General features: G+C 35.5%; 1 protein-coding gene across 17 annotated transcripts in view; it reads left to right on the top strand.

The window, feature by feature from the left end:
• Window positions 1–20,225, top strand: part of PAM (peptidylglycine alpha-amidating monooxygenase) — a 280,689-nt gene that overhangs the window by 21,028 nt on the left and 239,436 nt on the right. For 14 of the 17 annotated variants that reach the window (XM_060009096.1, XM_060009095.1, XM_060009085.1 and 11 more), the window contains exon 2: window positions 20,068–20,175. The exons of the other annotated variants lie outside the window; for them this stretch is intronic. The gene's annotated coding sequence lies outside the window, so the exon portion shown is untranslated. The remainder of the gene's footprint in view (window positions 1–20,067; window positions 20,176–20,225) is intronic. 17 annotated transcript variants of the gene reach the window in all.

Genomic DNA, 20,225 nt, shown 5'->3' with positions numbered 1-20,225 from the left:
GTATCACAGAAAATTAAAAAGAAGACTTGGGAGGATTGCCTTTCAGCTACTCAGCTTCCCACATGGGTTTTGTTGTTGTTTTTTAAGATTTGATTTGTCTTCCCCTTTAATACTTGCATATTGCTCTTCTGACATCTCCTTGATTTTACCCTCTACTTGTGTTTATATGTTTATATTTGTTGTCTCCTTTTTTAGGTGGTAATGTTGTCAAAGGCAGACAGTTTGTCCTCTACTTTATAATTCCCTAGAGCATTCTGTACAGTGTTTTAAACAAGAAACACTCAATTAGTGTTTTCATCACAAGTAAACAAGAGGGAAAATTAAGGTTTCAGGAAGGAGATTGTTATATTACCAAAAATCATATTAAGGAGTCAGAGTAATCAAAACAGGCATTTGGTCTCCCAGGCATTTAGAGTGCAAAGAAAACCGGACCCCATATGAATGGATACAGTGAGTTATGGGACTGCTCAAGTAGATTGTTGTTTTTGTTTCCTTCAAAAGCCTGGTCTGTGGCATTTTGTTCCAGAGGAAATTCTAGACCTGTGGTAATTTAATCTTGCCAAATTAGAAACCTCTGAAATGAGTCATTCTCATTTTTCTTCATTTTGTTTTTACATGGAAAATGGCATAGACAAACAACCCAATGAATGAAGCTTAGCTTTCCTATGGGTTGGCGATGACAATTTCCTCAGTTTGCCCTTGTCATGGTTCCCATGGTAATATTTTATGTACTGATGCTGTACAGGTCAGGTTTGTGTGTTTGGAGGGAATATTTTGTGTGAACTTGAATGGAGCAGTCCCTAGAACTCAGATGTATTGATAGCATGGATCTAAGATCAGGATAGAAGAGAATGACCTGTTGTGGAAACCCCCTGAACCTGCCATCAGAAGACCCTGGGCTCCTCTCTGGGCCTCCAGCTTGACTAACATAAAGTGAAGGAATTGAATGAAGTAATCTGTAAAGCAAAGATTCCCAACTCTATTGGATCCATTGCCTCTTCTTTTTTTTTTTTTTTTTTTTTTTTTTTTTGCGGTACGCAGGCCTCCCACTGTTGTGGCCTCTCCCATTGCGGAGCACAGGCTCCGGACGAGCAGGCTCAGCGGCCACGGCTCACGGGCCCAGCCGCTCCGCGGCACGTGGGATCTTCCCGGACCGGGGCACGAACCCGTGTCCCCTGCATCAGCAGGCGGGTTCTCAACCACTGCGCCACCAGGGAAGCCCCCATTGCCTCTTCCTTATAGCATATGTTTTGTAGTACCCTCTTTACTACCATGAAATGAAATTCATATATAATATAACTTGCCTACATGCATAATTAAAAAAATATTTATATATAAAATCTCTAACATAAAAGAGCAATACAAATCAAGTACTTTACAATAAAATATGTGTTCTAATATGTAAATGTTTAGTTATGATTACATGGGAAGACATAATGAATTATTCAGAAGCTTGTGCCTATACGTAGAATAACAGTGTATGTGAAGGCTACGAATGCCGATTGATTTTTGTCGCATTGGCCACTCAAATACTGCGAATGGTGGTAGTGTTGGTTGTTTTTCCAGAATGATGAGCAACTCTTGGAGAAGTTCCAAATCAAACAAAATAACCATCTTCTCTTGATTTACACAATTTCATTTCTAAACATAGAAGTTTTAAAACCGTGCAAAAAATTCTCTGTGTTTGTATGCAAAATGGAATTAGATTCTAGGCTTAGGTAATCATAAACAAGTTTATCATCTGTGTGGCTCATGGGATGTTTGAAAGTTGAGTAGAATGTGGTACAGTGCTTCATTCTCAACATCAGCACTTTAAACATTTTGAATTAGGGAATTCTTTGTTGTGGGGTCTGTCCTTTGCAGTGGAGGATGTTTAGCAGCTTCTCTGGCTTCTACTTATTTGGTGCCAGTGCACTCACCTAGTTGTGATAGTCAAAAATGACTTCAGACATTACCACATGTCTCCTGGGGGGTAAACTTGCCCAGATTGAGAAACACCACTCTGAGGTCTTTACCAGCTCCAAAAATGTGAATTTAGGATACTGTAATATTCATTAATATGCATAAAAACATTGCATACCACACTAATAGGTATTATTAATTTTTCTGCCAGGCTCTGCTAGTAATGGACACTTTTGCTAATTCTTCATTCTTGTTTTTCTGGCCGTTTAACATTGGAATTATTTTACTGTCTGGCTTTGGAGGGGTGGGAAGTATGTACAGCATAGGATGGTAAATTTTGTAGTATGAGAGTGTAGGGAATGAAAATTTCAAGAAAAACTGCCCCGGGAAGGCCCTTTTATACTTATAAAGTAGGAGTTCACCAAATTCCTTTTTGACAAGTTTGACATTAATGTTAAAGGTTACAAAATCAGAATTCTAGGTGTGCAAGAAATATTAGAAATTCAATGGGTCCCTTCTCATTTTACAGATGAGAAAAGCAGTAAATGCTAAAGTACAGTCACAGCTTAACTGTGAACCAGGACTTTAATCCATGTCTTGGGCACCCCCCCCCCCCGTACATTACGAAGCCTCTCAACCAGGTATTTGTAAAATAGTTTTAGCTTTCTGCAAGCACCGACTCTTGATAGGAAATAAAAGACAAAATAACGGTTTTCTTTAAAATCTTGGTCTCCATTATGTATGCCAGGAAAAATAAGTGAGATGGGTAGCTATTATATAGTGGGTCTTGCATTCATAGATTGAACCCAGAAATGTTTTTAATACTAATGTAATAACAATACTTTTGTGGTGCTTTGGTGGACTAGTCATTGTTCTACGAACTGTACCTTTTAATGCTTACAACAACTGTATTAAATAGACGCTGTTATTATCATCCACCTTATGTGGGCGAGGTACCAAGAGTCTAAGAAACTTGCTGAAGGTCATAGAGTTCATAAGTGGCTGAGCTGGGCTCTGAAGCCATGCAGTCTGTTGCCCATGTCCATGCTCTTGTCTGCTACCTAGTCTGCTCTAGTATACTTGCTTTAAGCCTTAAGCATTGAACTGATGAAGGACAGATTGCTGTTATAGCTTGCTTGTGAAATTGACATTCTTAAGAGCTAAACATTTGGAGAATTTCAAACCTGAACTCTTTCAGAGCACATTATATTTTCTTCAAAGATTAAATCATTCTTCACTGTTCTCCAACATTTATACCAAAGGTGAACTTGCTCCTTATGGATATAAGAGCTTCTTTCATCTTGTCCATATCTGAAGCACAGTAAAGCAGAACCTCTGGCATGAAGTTCGTAGCAAGGAACCAGGATCTGAAATGAAAGGATATTATATAAAGTCATTTTCCTTGTTTGTTTTACCGTTCTTTATTCCCCCTGAGGAAGGAGAGAAGATTTTGAAATCCTTTATTGCACAATGAGTTTGAAGTAGACCCAAATAATATATATGATTGAAAGCTATAAAGAAGAAAGAAAAAAAATCCAGCCCTTATTTTAGCAAGACACTTGAAGGAAAAACATCTATATTTATTGAGAAGTGGATGCAAACCTTTCACACATAATATTTAAAAATGAAAATAGCATCACAGGGTTTAGAAATATTTCCAAAGTCAATATTAGGTTTTTAAATTTCAGGTAGGAGAAAAGGCAGAATCAATTAAGTTCTGTATTCCCAGCGCTTGCTCTCTGTCTCTGATTTTATATTTTACTGGTGATATTGGCACAGGCAACACATTGGCTTCTTTTTTCCACTTAACTCTTATTTTTAAGAAATTGTGCTCTTGTGAAAAATGTTTCTTTTTTAAGTTTTCTTTCTTTCTGTTATTCTCATCATATTGTTTGGTTGTATCTGAAACTCTAATGGGTCTCCATTTCCAAGTTTTTATTTCCTAGTTGGCAGTACCATTTTTACACCTCGCAGATGGAGACTTGGCAGGAAAGTTGTACATCAGGGTGTGTTTGTGTGGGGGGTGTGAGGGCAGGGAACGATGATGCTCAAATAAAAAGCAAGAAAGTTTTTCATTCAGTATAATCTTAGCCGATGACATTTATTACTCAGTTCATCCATTTGCCTTATGAAATGAATATTTAAATCTGTTGTCATGATCAGGATTGGTTACACATTTTGTAGGGCCCAGTTTGAACTGAAAATGTGGGTAGGCCTGCCAGATTTAGAAAATGAAAATAGAAGACACCTGGTTAAATCTGGCTTTATTTCAGCTTTATTGAGGTATAATTGACAAATAAAAATGGTATGTTTAAGGTCTATAACTTGATGGTTTCCTGTATGTATACGTTGTGAAATCATTACCACAGTCAAGTTAATTAGCATATCCGCCACCACATTTGGTTACCATTTTTCATGTGTGGTGAGAACACTTACCTACCCTCTTAGCAAATTTCGAGTATATAATACTGTCTGCAAACCATAATTACCTGGAGGATTGAAAAGAAAAAACCAAACCTGTGCCTGTATGTATTGATAATTGGTTTGGGGTGTGGCAGGGTATTTTATACAACTTCCCCAAGTAATTTTAATGCACAACATCAGTTGAGAAGCTAAAGTGTGTTCTCTGGCTCAGTAGCATTAGCACCACTTAGGAACTTGTAGGAAATGCCGATTCTTGAGCCCCCTCCCAGTCCTATTGAATTGGAAAGTTGGAGATATCCCCCCAGCAATCTGTGTTTGTTTTAACAAGCCCTAACGTGCTTTAAAGTTTGGAACCTTTGTGATAAACAACTGGAAACTGTTAAAAGCTTCTAAAAAATTGTGTTTTAAAAGATAATTCTGCTAGATATGTGGGGAACTTAAGGAACAAACCAGAGGATAAGGCAACCTGTTAGAAGCTGCTATCGTTATAGGATCGTGGGTGTGGGAAGATGGGGCTAAGAACCAGAGCAGTGAATAGAGGAATGAAGGGAGGTGATAGATGAGGAGATATTTCAGAGACAGAATTGGTGGAATTTTGTGACTGAATGATTGCATTGAGGTTGAAGGACAGAACTTGGTCAAAGAAAGTATACGTTTCTTTCTGAGTGGATTAAGCCATGTTATTAAATAAGGCAGGAATATCTTTAGAAAGTGTAAGCTTGGGGAAGTGATAAAAGTATTGAACATGAGGTGCCCTAAAGCATTCAGGAGATGTCTTGCCTAGTTGAAAATTTGGTTCTAGAACTTTGAAAGCAAATGGAGATGGGGGTATGGCATTGGGAATTCTCACTATGGTATTTACATGTTAAAACCATTCATTCTAATGGTTATATATGCACTAAATAATTTATTTTTAAACATGTCCACTTCATTTCAGATTGAGCCAAAGGTGATGAATTTCAAAGTCTATAATCTCTTATATTTGGATCATTTATATGAAGTTATTTGTAGTAATTAATAGAATCTGTAGAATACGTTAGCAAAATTATAATAAAAGAAAAGTTACATTTTATAAACTTACTTTACATTCTTGTGTCAAGTGTACACCAAACATTAATTTTCAGAGAAAGAATTGAAATGGAAAAAACAAGAATAAATCTCTCACTGCAACTGTTAAAGGAGGGAGTTTTTATGTCATGATTAAGCCTGTTGGTTCTGGAGCCAGCTGAGTTCCATTCACTTAGAGGAGGTCTGACTTGGGACACGTTACTTAAACTCCATGTGCTTTGGTTTCCTCATCTACAAAATGGCTAACTTGATATTACCCATGTTACAGGGTTTTTTTGTAAGCATTGAATGAGTAAATACCTGTAAAAGTACTTTGAAAAGTGGTTAGCATTTAGTTAGTAATCTGTAAATGTAAGCTCTTATTAATATTGGAAACAATTTTTCTCAGTCTCTACTTAGTCTTATTTTCTAAATTGTTGCTATTGATAGTTTCTGAGTCTTTCTTATGTTATTTTTGTCAGCTTTATGAACTTCTGAACATTGAAGGGAAAGATTACAAACCAGCAGATTTCTAGGAATTAAATTCTGAATCATTTATGGAGAAAATGTAGATATGTACCAAAAACATATAGAAGTTTCTAAACATATAGAAATTAAAATGTTCGTTTTAATTTAGACACGTTCTGGATTTTTGGCTTAAAGTTGAGGGTTAGGAGGAACTGGGCTCCAAATTCTTTACGATTTTAAATCGTGTTTCATTAATCCTCATTCTGAGCATAGTCAGTAGCAAGTCAATAATTTACTCTGAACAGGAATAAGTAAATTATTACTCTTTTGATGCATAGTGTAAAGGTCAAGAATATATCGTAACAGTTTCTGTGTCAAAAATTATATAAAGGAAAGCTACCAAGCAACGTGTGATTATAATTAGTAATAACAATGGTAATTCCCACAGGATACATTTGACCCTTACAGTACAATGAGAAGAAGGCAGTGCCTCTGGCAGCATCTGAGATTTGTAAATTAAGGCTGTTCCTCACCACTCTTGAATTATAATGATCTGAATTTCATTTAAAATCTTCCCTTAGTTTAGAAATCATTATGCTGGTGTAAAGGCCAAGGAGAAATGCTTCATCTTTAACATTTTTCTTATCCTCCTCAAAGTAGTGGTACAATCCACATTTTTCAACCTATTTCAATAGGGGTTGGGAACTGGCAGCAGAGGGATAGATGTAATTCAGGTTACCATGTCTAGGCCCTGTCAGATCCACAGAACTCTTGTAACTTGGGCATATGTCCAGGCAGGTTCTAAATATATCTAACACTCTCCTGTGCTACTTGGAGTTTTTGTGTTCTGGGAATGGTCCACATTTGGGACACACTTCCTACGGTCAGAAAAAGATATTGAAAATATGCCACTTTATGGTACAAGTGTCTAACATCAGCTCTGACAAGACCCCAATCAGCTTTTCTCCTGGAAGGAAACTGTTGTGCAACTCTCATCAAGGAAATCCATATTTCATGATATGGATGGGGGCCAGTAGCAATTTTAGAGGTGTGGGTCCCTTAGTGAATGAATGCAAATGTCGGGCTTTACATAGATAAATATTAATATTGGGTATTCTCATAAATACTGGGTATTTCCAGTATCTATTTGTAGCTCCCCATCTAAGAAATTGGAATTCTCTAAGTCATGATTTAGCATGTATAGTAAGTGCATATATCAGGATTTATTAACTGATACATATATATAGACATTTCAACTATATATAGATAGATAGATATAACTATATATAGATAGTTGCTACTATCATCATTGGCAGTAGGCAAAATAGATACATTAGCTTTTGGTTTAAGAACTAAAATTATATCACATCTGTGAAAAATCTTTTGCTCTTTCTCACTATAAAAATACTTGAGGGTTTGCTGTGCACCTGAAACTATCACAACATTGTTAATCAGCTATACTCCACTATAAAATAAAAAATTAAAAAAAAATACTTGAGGTAAGTCCTATTTCAGTTAATTTGTACTTCCACAGCTCTGACTGACTTCAAACAAATCACTGGACCCTAGTAACAGAAATCATATGTTTGATGTCTTAGATGAGAAATGAACAGATACGAAGTAATTTTCTTTTATAATTTAATCACATAATTCAGCCTAAATTGTTAACAAAATGTGGAAATTTATGTATTAAAGATAAAAATTTATAATAAGAAACCGCCCACATACTTTACTTAAAGGGTAATTACCCTTCATATACTCCATAACTCACTAGCTTTGATGAAATGAAGGTGGCAGTGAGTTATTATGGTCTTTACTTTGTCAGAAAAACTTTAATAACTTCATCATGCCACTGGTGTCATAAAGTTATGGATTGCATGCAAGGCATAATAACTTTTTCTTTTTGATAGGAACTACATTTCTCTTTTCAAGTGGTCAGTAATTCACAGTTAGGGATTCAAAAATGGTGGCTTTGCATCTATAGATGATTTCTCTACTCACAACAGCAATGAAATGCCTTATTGATATTTACATACTTTTAAAAAACTACTCATATATTAGTGTGAGTGGAATCCTTCATATGAATTTTAAAAAATAAGGTGGAATTCTTTTGTAACACGACTGAGTAACAGATGATAATATCTGCATTATGGGCTGTGTTACGTCTGGTTTTTATGATGGTATGAAATCAGATATTGTGTTGAGAGAGGCTCATAATTTTATCTGAAACATACAGCTTTGTTTTATTTCATTTGGCTGGAATTCTTCCAATTAAGTAACTTTTAACAGAAAACTTGAGAGCATTGTGGTGGCATTATTAAAACAAGTATGTGTTAATCAGGATGTGTGAGATAAGAATGTGTGAATAGCTGGAGGGGAACATATCAGCTACAAGAACATAATGGTTTGGTGGTTAAGTGCCCTGATGGTTGACACTCAGGGGCAGAGGCTAGAAGGTGTGGGGAAACAGGAAGAATATTTATAGACGACATTACTGAAGGGCGATGCGCTTTGCTAGAGGGAAGTTGGCTAACACTGGAATTATTGGGAGATTCACCTTCAAGTCATAGGTATGAAAAGTATTTTTATTTTTAACTTGGGCCTTTGAAGCATACAATGAAATAAAACAGCTGTTTTGCTGCTAAAAATTCAGTCTAGAGACTGAATTTGATGATATTGATTTTTAAAAACTCAAGAAACACGTTTATTGAAAGTTGGTACTTTTAAAAGCAAAACTTATCTAGCAACTCCACTTCTATACTTCTGGGTATATTCTCAAACAATTTGGAAGCAAGTACTTGAATGGGTATTTGTACACCAATTTTCATAGCAGCGATATTCACAAAAGCCAAAAGGTGTAAATAACCCAAATGTCCATCCACGGTTGAATGGATAAACAAAGTGTGGTATATACAGACAGTGAACTATTACTAAGTATTAAGAAGGAATGAAATTCTGACACATGCTACGACATGGATGAATCTTGAAGACATTGTGCTAAGCGAAATAAGCCAGACACAAAAGGACAAATATTGCATGATCCCGCTTACACGAGGTACCTGGAGTGGTCAACTTCATAAAGATAGAAAATAAAATGGTGGTTGCCAAGGGTGGGTGGGTGGGGGTGGAGGATGGGGAAAGTTGTTTAATGGGTACAGAGTTTTAGTTTTAGAAGATGAAAAAGTTCTGAAGATGGGTGGTGGTGATGGTTGCATGACAGTGTGAATGTATTTAATTCAACTGAACTGTACACCTAAAAATGGTTAAAAAGGTACATTTATGTTATGTATATTTTACTGCACTAAAGAAAACAAAGCTTACTAAAATGGTAATATAAAGTAATAAAATGCTTCCAGTTAGAGAACAAACTAATGAGACAAATATAAGGGTTAGCTAACTACTCATATTCATAAATATTCAGTAGTCATCATTAGACTAAATTTGGGAAAAACACATTTTCCTTATCTTGTATATGATCTGGGGAATGATTTGCCCATATTTAAAAATATTGTCTTTCAGTACTTGACATAACTCTTGGAGCATGGAAGATGCTCAATAAATATTTGTTGATTGATATTTGTTTATTCAGGAAATTATAGTTATAGCATCATGTGCAAAATAATCAGCTTAACTGTAACTCGGTAAGCTTACTTATAAGCTCAGTGAACAGGTAGCAAATATAACCTTTAAAATACAGGCAATCAAAAATGTAGTATAGATATACTAGATTATGGGAACTAATGTATCTTAGTTATTATAAAATATGCCACGAATTTTTGTTGTTGATATAAAAGCAATATTGATGTGATCTCAAGAAATGAGCAGTTATTTGCCTGAAAGACTGCCTCTAGGATAGCTAGTGCTATTATCCCCGTTTTATAGCTGTACAAAGATCATGGTGGATCTCATGGCCATCTTCATGCTTATTTTACTAAGACAGTAGCTTCTTTTTTTTTAATATTTTATTTTTATTTATTTATTTTTTTATCTTTTTGGCTGCACCCCCGTGGCATGTGGGATCTTAGTGCCTTGACCAGGGATTGAACACACGCCCCCCTGCGTTGGAAGCATGGAGTCTTAACCACTGGACCGCCAGGGAAGTCCCAGACAGTAGCTTCTTCATCTAACCCTCTGGTTCTTATGAGGATAATTTGACTCTTATCCTGGAATCCAAGTGGTGGTGTGGAAAACCTATCTAAACAGTGTGGTATTAGGTTACCTAACGCTGTTTCAGTTGGCTGCTTTTGCCAGGCGGAGAAGTGATGCCACTCTCTTCATTTCTGTGGACAGAGTCTATTTTAAGCCTCTTATAGGAACATTATTTTCCTTATTCCGAACAGTGTTATTCTAGTTATCAGAAACTGAGTATCACTTGTAAAAGAGGTTATACAGTTTTATTTTTGTGAGTAACTATGTTTTCCCCCCATTGTTTCTTGAATTATATTTGTTCATTATGGAATATTGGCTAATGCAAAAAAAAGCTCTGTCGTATTTTAAAAATTACCCATTATTGGGAGTTCCCTGGTGGTCCAGTGGTTAGGATTCTGGGCTTTCGCTGCTGTGGCCCGGGTTCAATCCCTGGTCGGGGAACTGAGGTTCCACAAGCCATGTGGTGCAGCCAAAAAAAAAAAAAATTACCCATTATTTTACCACACAGAGATAGGCACTGATACCATTTGTTTGTGTGTCAGCAGTTCTACTGTTCTGTCCATGCATATGTGCACACACATTAACAAACAGAGACACAAAACTGGGAGACATAAAATTAGGATTGTAATGATTATTCTATTTTATAACCTGCATATTTTTTCACTGAGCATTAAATAGTAACATTTGCTCATATCCCTAAATATTCTTTCACAGCTGCCTTCTAAGTAGCTGTATTTCCTTTGATTTTATGCCTGCACCAATCCTCTATTACTAGGATTTTAGAATATTCTTCTTTTTTTGCTATTATAAATGACACTATGATGAAAATACTTTTAGATTAATCTTTTCCCTATCTCTATTTTTTAAGAATAAATCTCTAGGATAAAAATTAAGTAAAAAGATATGAACATTTAGATTATTCTTTTCCCTATCTCTTTATTTTTTAAGAATAAATCTCTAGGATAAAAATTAAGTAAAAAGATATGAACATTTTCAAAGGCGTTTGATATATGTGTGTCAAGTTGTCCTGCACAGAAAGACTGTGCAGGTTTATACTTTTCTAGTGGTCTGTATCAGAACACCCATTGCCCATCCCAGAATTAGGGCTTTTGTTAACACCAATTTGAGAAGTGGAGAACTGTAATCATTTATTTTAATTTGCATTGGTGGTGAGCATTTGTATATGATTTTTTAGCATATGTATTTCTTCATGTCATGGTTAATCTGATGTGTTCCTTTTTTCTATTTGTGAGATGTATTTATGTGTTAAAGACATTAACCTGGCTGTATGTAGTTTCTTTTGCAACTGCTTTTTCCCCAGTGGATTTTTCTGTTTTCAACATTTTGCCAAGTATTACCAAGGAAAAAAACAAACAAACAAAAAAACCAACAGAAACCTTTGAGATAGATTACTTAACTCTATTTGGGGTTTGTTTCTGAATACAAGATAGATAAGGTAAATTACCTTCCTCCAACCTCAGGTGAGAAAAACTTACCCTGTCAATTAGTTGTAAAGCATTCAGTTTTATGATCCGTAACCAGATAACTTGTCTCTAGGGTTTTATCTAGGATATGCTAGGCGTTTCTCTCGAAGGAAAGTGTAGCTGTAGTGAACAGTTCCATTTGGGTGTGCTCCATTAAACCAAGTATTGCTGAAACTCAGCAGCAGTTGACATTTTTACTGAGCAATATGCAAACATTGAGAGAAGTTTTCCCCATCCTAATAAGGAAGATAATAAGAAATTGATTATTGAGTATTTCTTACAGCAAAGTATTTGAGCAACTCTCTGGCCCTTTTTTCCATGAATGAAGATTACAACCATTTGCTGTTTTGGAGTTATAGTTTATATTTATACATAGTATTATGGAATTTAGGAAATTCACTTCAGATATATCAAAGTTAACATTGATGTGTGTATATATGTGGGTTTGTGTTTATGTTAAAACATATGGGAGGTGGCACAAGTAATGCCAAAATCATTGAGAAAAACATTAAAGGTAAATGAAATCTTTATTGTCATAAATTACTCTCCAATTCAATAGTGATAAAAGGCATGTGAAGAGACTATAAGGTTACTTTCAAGAATTTACCTAGTTCCAGGAAATGAATGTATTTGTATAAAAGACACCTGACAAACAATTGTTTACCAAAAATTGTTTACCAAACAATTGATTATTTTATCTGTTTACCAAACAATTGATTATTAAGATCTCTTGGCTTGCATAAGCTTTCAAAAACAATATGATACATGGTCACCCATTTGCCATTGACTGGCATTATGAAGAGTTGGAAGGGGGCAGTATACTAACATAATTTTATGGCAAATTTAGTAATTTGAAATCTCTTTTAAATACACTTGAGGTGCTCCCTATCTAAAGGAGCTCTACAAACCATAATTTTGTCAAGTGAAGAATTTGTAGCACGTAATTACCATTGGTTCATTCTTCATGCAAATCAGAATACAGGTTCACAGTTTTTGAGGCTTATGGTAATCTCATACTGGCTGATAGTTTGATTGTGAGTAGGAAATATGCTTTCTTTAGCCATCTTAGATAAAAAAAGGTAACACAAAAGTCTCCAGTAGCAGATAAGAGTTCTGCCAAGTCGAGTTTAGCTTTAATCAAGTAACATGGAGATAATTTTTTTTTTCTCTAAAAAAAAATCTCCCCTTTGGCATCATGGTCGGTTAGGAGTCTTGATCCTCATAGGAACAGAATACATACATTTTTTTCTTTCTACACTAAAATAATGTCTTAGGTCTATTTTTCCTTTCTTCCTCTTAAAATTATTTAAGGTAACTTACCTGAACTTGTGAATTTTTTCTAGAACACCTGCTTCTTTGCTTTTAAAATTCCTAGAAAAAACACATAGATACATATTTAAATATATATGAAGTGTCTAGGTGTTTCTGATTTTAATGCTTAAATCAAAAGCTTTTTGTAAATGGAAATTTAAAAAATTGTGAAACTATTGGAAAATCTTTTAAAAAGTTGGTTAGTGCAGTATTTTAAGTATGTTATATACATATATATTAATATACTTCAATATATTAAGTACATAAGTAGTGGTTTTATTTTAAAGCTCATCTTATTTAAGTAATATAGTAATATCCTTCCTCATTTAAAAAACTGAACTAGTAAAAGATTTTAAAAGAATTTTGAAAATATTAGATGAATTAAGTAATTATAGGAACACTTTTATCCTAGATTTATATACAAAATTAATTTATCAATTTTGTAAAGTGATTAGAGTTAGAGCAGATAATTTTTACATTTTGAACTTAAAACTTAAAAATTCAGCAATATGTGAAACATATTGAATGTGTTGTATTATATTTACCTGAGAATTTCTGCCTTAACAATTTAAAGACCCATTTCTTTCTTTTTTAAAATTCATTAAAAATATTCATATACTCACTGATCTCTAGGGGAACTTTAACTAAAATTCATTACTTATTTAATACTTTTGAATTTTTTTTCCCCATTTTTATTTATTTTTTAATTTTATTTATTTTTTGGTTTCCTTTTTTTTTAAGCATCTTTATTGGAGTATAATTGCTTTACAATGGTGTGTTAGTTTCTGCTTTGTAACAAAGTGAATCAGCTATACATATATATATATATATATATATATCTCCCCATATTCAGAATGTACATGAAGTGGTTTATTTATCCTTGGCCAGTTACCACTTGAGACTCTATTTTGTAAAGCTAATTTAAATGATCATTTAAACATGAATTACTGTTACTGGTTTTCTTCTATTTCTGGTGTATTGAGGGTCATGCAGCCCTATGATGACCGGGTAACATGGAGGTGAGAGGGGGAGGCAAGACATCATCTCAGTGAAGGTCAGGAAGGGTCAGCCTGGAGCGGAGGTGTGATTTGGGCAGGTGGAAATGAATGTTTTCCTGGAATGAATTGGCAGAAGTAGATTCTTATTGATTTAGATACATTTCTGACCAACTGAAGGGAGGAATTATTCAACCCAGGGTTGAATAAAGCATTTCAAGCATTTTGTAAGAAGTGATTAAATCAGGGAAGCTTCCTGTTTTAAAATCAGAGAGAAGATATCAATGTAGACTTTTAGGAAAAGTTTAATTTTTGTAGAGAACTGAAGACATTTTGATGAAATATGAAATTTAGTAAAATTTACAATTTCCCCACCCAAAAATTGAGTGTATAATATTTTTTTACTCTTCAACTGTTTATTCCATAATCAGTTACTGTAGGGGATAGAAACCCAATTGTATACAAGTTAAAAGCAAAAAAAAAAAAATTAAAGATTGTTAGCTTTAAAAATACATATCTATTGATCACGTAAAATGTAAATATAAACATTCTGCCCTTATCATTTTGCTTGATAATCATGTGCTTCAAAATCTGGCACCATCCTTCATGGGGTTCACAAGTCCTATTTCCATTGTGTTGTTTATTTAGGTTATGTAGCTTTTCTCAAAATTAAACAAGTGTTTAGCTGGTTCCTTCAAACATTGACAAAAGAAGATACAGAAAAGTGGTTGGAGAGGGAGAAGAGTTATCCTGCCCAGATACTTTCCCTGTTTCCTCTTTTCTGCTGCTTTCTTTCTGCTGCTTTCTTTCTCTTCACATACTTTGATAAAACTCAGAACTAATTGAGATTTTTGGGGGAACCAAGTGAGACAAGGAGAAAAGTTTACAACTGCTGTCTGACCCCTAGTACTAGTGACACTCAGTTTTTTGAGTACCACTTGCAGTTTCAGAGTGCTTATCAGAGCCACTCTTGCTGCCTTACTTTGTGTGTACAAATTACTGTTAGTGTTGCTACTATCTGTTTTGTATCAGGCCTGCTAGCTAATTTCCTTGTTTACTAGCTAAGTAATTTTCTTAATGGCTATCCTTTTGACAAACGAAGAAATCTTAGCTGCTCTGAGAAGGAAAACTGAGTTTGAAAAATCATGGTGAAAGGGATAAGGAACATCTGTATTCATGCTGCCGCTATGTTGTTGATACGGGAGAAAATCTGGTGACTGACCTTGATTCTTGACCGAAGTCCCAAAAATACGCATAATTTGGCCTTTACCCATAAGACAAATAGCAACAGTCTCCAGTTAAAGCAGGGATTCAATTTCCTTTGGGTTGGGTGTGGAAAAGGGAATCTTTTCCAACCTTATTATCAGCGGGATTAGTGAATTTTTTCCAGAAATATTTTAGATACTCCATTTCAACAGAAGCATTTTGTTTGAATTCATATTTTATTAACCAGGAGTTATTTTGTTTAATTTATACTTGGAGATTTAGAGGCCTGCAGTATTGTTTTTAAGGGAGAAATGTCTTTTTATTACATAATCAAACAAAATCCAAATACCCAATGGTGTCAACAAAAAACTCCTGTGATCTGATGATAGATTTTGGAATAGGGCCCCTGGAAGAGACAGTGGCACTATATTGGGGAGCCAGTTCAAGATTTCTATAAACAGGTTTAGGTTGGCTGAAGTCCATGAGAGGTGGAACCTCTAGAACTAATCATCTGTTACCCCACTGACCCTTCAGGAGATCAGTCATCAGGGGTTGCCCTGGATCCATGTTAGGAACCAGGTTTATAAGTGAATAGTCTAGGGCTCTTATAGACCCATCTCTGCCCCTACAGCCTGTGAATATAAATCTGACATGGCACCAAAATGTGTATTTATCCACCAGATGTTATCTCAGAGCTTGGGCAGTGAGATTGGGTGTTTGCAGTTCCACACAGCAGAAATCCATCTTTTAAGTAAGGCAAGAAAATTTGAGCTTCCTAGGTTTTAAGTAGGAGTCACCTTTGCTCTTGAAAACTGGGTTACGATTAAGTTACCTTTTTATTTTTGTTTATTAAGCACCATAGTCAGCCAGCTAAGATTAGAGAAAATAGTGAAAGAGAAAGCATTTCTCCATCCTATCATTGACTCCCCTTGTACTTTTGCCTTTTTCAGTTTCTTTCCCTTGGTTTCCTCATCCTATTTGGGACCTCACATTCTATAAACTATGTCTCCCTCATTGAGAAGTAGCCACCTGCTATCAGTATAACTATGAGCAAATTACTTAACCTCTTGGTGCCTTGGTTTCCTTACTTGTAAGATGGCAATAGGATATTATCTACATCATAAAGTTGTTATGAGGATTAAATGCATTAAGATGTGTCAAGCACTTAGCTCCGTACCTGGTTGTACAAAGTGCCAAGTGGCCAATTAGCTAATAATTGCTAATAGAATCTATTAGCAGAAAAACCATAGAAAACCATAGACTTCAGTGCCAAGTTTCAAAATGTTAAATAACATAGACTTGTGAATTCTTTTTAATGTCCAGTAGGACAGGGGCTCCTGTTTTGCTTCTTCTGCCCAAATAGATTTGTAGAATGTCTTAAAGATACAAGAGGACTGTTGGGTCAGTCCCCAGAAGACTGTTGAATAGTGAGAATATCCTAAGTGTCCGAGGAATCATATTGAGTCTGTTACTTTTATTGGAAAAGGAGAGTATAATAACCATACAGTGTTGAGGTGGTTGGTTATTTTATGTAGTCATTTCTCTCATAGCAGACACAGTACTTTGTTTATCTAAGGTGAGTGTTCTAAATTATATGACCATTATTAAATCTATGTTCACATTAATTTCTGACATGGTGAGTATATTTCTTTTTGAGGCATCACATTTTTAAACATTTAGAATATAACCTCACCCATTTTACTTTGAGATTACTGTATGTGAAATAATTTTGAAGGACATATTATTTCCTAGTATGAATTTTCAGTAGGTGGCTAATGGCTTTTGACCTGCTGTAGCAGCATACAGAACTGAATGTCAGACAGAGTACTTTTTAAAAGCTGCGTTTTTGTTTTGCATAATGAAGCACAGTAATTCTTTTTGAGATTGCCTTGAATATTTTTCCAAGTAGTTATTGATGGAGACATGTCAGTTTGGTAAGAGAGAGAAGAGAAAATTGTGATGTTCCAGCATTTAGGTTTGAAGACTGTTTAAATGTATTCAGATTGGTAAATACAAGTATTTTAATAAATAATATCAGATGTAATAAATTTATAAGTTAAAAGCCACACGAAGTACGTGGTGTCAACTTTCCACCTTTCCCATATCTTTGGACCATTGTTATGAAAAATCACACATTTTAATCCACTCACTTTTCTCCTTAGTAATTTCCATTTTCTTTTGAAACTTACACAGTATATTCCATGGCCTATTTTCATACAACCTTTAAGAATTATACATACCGAATAATAATTCTCAAATGTCGTGTGAAAGTAGACCATGGCATGCACTATATAAGTGACAGATTGGTTAGGGTTCAAAGGTTAGCGATTTTAGGTCATTGTCAAGGTTAGTTTCAAATCAAGTATTGGCACAAGTTTTTGTGCAATCACAGTCTTTGCAGTCATGTGCCACATAGTTTATACATTGAGTAATGCTCTGATTTATACTTAGTTGAATTTTTGAGGTGAAGATGTGTATGCAGTTTGGTTAATGCCTAAAGTCCTTGTGGAGTGATGACTGTGAGAAAATGACAATATGAAGAGTTATATTTCCCGTACTGAACATATTAGAGCTGGCATTTTGCCACTGAACCATATGATGAGGGAGGGACATTGTTCGTATGCTTTGCATTTAAGGCTTAATTTCTGAGGCTGAGTTCTAATTTATTTATTCCCTTAGGTAATTACTGGTTTTTCGAGATGCAAAAGAAATATATTATTGGAATTTTTTAAATGGTTAAACTTGTATCATAGATGTCCTTTCTTTAAATTTAGGCACTAAAAATTCTCACATATCAAAGTAGCTTGTGATTCTCATTTGTGGCTAGAGAGTTAACCATCTTTCAATAATGCTTTCAAGTTAGCTTTTCTTCTTTTTTTCTTAACCCAGCATGGGTTCATGAATAAAACTAAACACTGTGATATAGTGTATTATTGCTCTTGCCTATGGCTCTTGCTAATAAAAATTCAAATTCTGGTTAGTTTGCTGGAATCAAATCAAGGTAGTATATGGCATGCTATTCTCCTGTTATGAGGCCCTCTCGTAGAAAATAGATGGGAGGGAAAGAAAGCATGGGGTGGAGGGAAAGGACAAAGCAATTCAGGGTTAAATATATTTTGGCTTTTCTGCCTATGTCGTGGTAAGTCTGTAAGCTGTACAAGAGTTTTTACTTCTTATTGCCTTGGAATCCTATTATAATAAAATTCCTATTCCTTAGGACTAAGCTCCAAAAAATTCCTATTCTTTAGTCAAAGTATATGAATATGTTGTTGTGTGGGTGAGGTAACAATAACAACAGTGGCACTAACTTAATTTGCTAGTGTAGGTATGTGTTTTTTAATTAATTAATTAATTATTATTATTATTATTTGGCTGCATTGGGTCTTCATTGCTGCGCGCAGACTTTCTCTAGTTGTGACGAGCGGGGGCTACTCTTTGTTGTGGTGCGCGGGCTTCTCATTGTGGTGGCTTCTCGTTGCAGAGCACAGGCTCTAGGCGCGCAGCCTCCAGTTGTTGCAGCACGCGGGCTCAGTAGTTGTGGCTCGTGGGCTCTAGAGAGCAGGCTCAGTAGTTGTGGCACACGGGCTTAGTTGCTCCACAGCATGTGGGATCTTCCCGGACCAGGGATCAAACCCATGTCCCCTGCATTGGCAGGTGGATTCTTAACCAGTGTGTCACCAGGGAAGTCCCTATGTGTGTGTTTTTAAATACAGCTAGATGAGACGCCTGTCAGCTGAAAAATAGGATAGGTGATGAATAATAGGTAGGTGATTGCTAAAATAATTTGGAATTCTGACATTGCTAAAATTGTCAGCTTGCTTATAAGATGACCGAATCACTAAATCAAATAGGGTTTGGCATTTTAACGAATAAGATGTTTTCCACCAACATCAATACAGGAAAGAATTGTGCCTGGATGCTTTCCTTCCGAATGAGACGTGAGAATTTAGAAACCAAAGAACATGCCAGAGCTAGAGTGATGACGGTACAAGATATTCCATCCTGGAGCCAGGCCCCATTGGGAGGACCCTTAAAGTGCAGTTGGGGGAATGCAAATAAGGAGCGTGTTTAGCAAAATTACACATGTATATGACAGTAGGTAGGAATATGGTCTTAGGAGTTAGAGACACCCAAATTTGGTTCTCAGTTTTAACTATTGGAAGGCTGGTCACTTTGGGCAAATAAGTTATTCTCTCTGAGCCTCAAATTTCTTAACTATAAAATAGGGATAGTGATGGTATCTAATTCACATTATTATTCTGAGAAATAATTACCAAAATTAAAAAATTTTAAAACCTATAGTGAACAAGAACTGCCAATTCCAAAGCCTTGGAAATCTGTTACATTTATATATTTTGCAAGTAATGAGACACATTGTTACACAGGCCATAGCTGGCCTCAGAATCCTGCTCAACTCAGAACAGCAGGAAGCTCCTACTATTTTGTAGAAGTTGGCACTCAACATAAAACGTCTTTGTTTTCCCTGAGCGAATCCAATGCTACCTGTCTTCCTTCTTTTTTTCTATTTTGCTGACAGTCTCCCTAATGCAAATATCAATTTACTTATTTGGAAAAGTGGGAATGGAGAGATTGGTTATCCATAATCATAATGTTCAGGCACTGTGGTGGGTGCTTTGCAGAAAATTGTGTTAAGTTACTCCCACATTTATATTTCCAGCTCTGTACCCCAAGCTCCGTTCATGAATTACCTTATTACTTGACTCCAATTAACTGTCTAGTAGGTGTCTACCCTTACTGCTCACTGTTCACTGTCCTTCAGTTACACTGGGCTTCCTCATGTTCCTTGAACATCCTGAGCTCATTTCTGTCTTGGGACCTTTGTTCTTGCTGATCGCTATGCCTGGAAGGCTCTATCCTTTTATTTTGTGCATCTTGCTCCTTCTCCTTGTTCAAATGCCATTTCTACTGAGACTGAGGTTTCTCTCTGACAACTCTGTCATTCTTCCATCTAGTCAGTTTTTTATCTTGTCATCCTATGATGTGTTTCTTCAGAGCCTTTTCCCATACGTATAAAATTATGTTATTCATTTAATTGTTTATTATTTTATCTCCCAACCCAGAATGCAAGCTCCTTGAGATCAGTGGCCTTGTATGGTTTACTCAACACTGTATTCCTGATACCTCAAACTGTGCCTGGCTCACAGGAGTGCTCTGAACAACCTTCAGAGGTATGATTATTCTTTCCTTAGTTTTATAGTTGAGAGAAGTGATGATCAGG

Source organism: Delphinus delphis, chromosome 3 (assembly GCF_949987515.2).
Source record: "Delphinus delphis chromosome 3, mDelDel1.2, whole genome shotgun sequence".
NCBI classification, from domain to species: Eukaryota; Metazoa; Chordata; class Mammalia; order Artiodactyla; family Delphinidae; genus Delphinus; species Delphinus delphis.
Note: the sequence above shows the minus strand (reverse complement) of the source record. Positions and strands in the feature narration are given on the sequence as shown.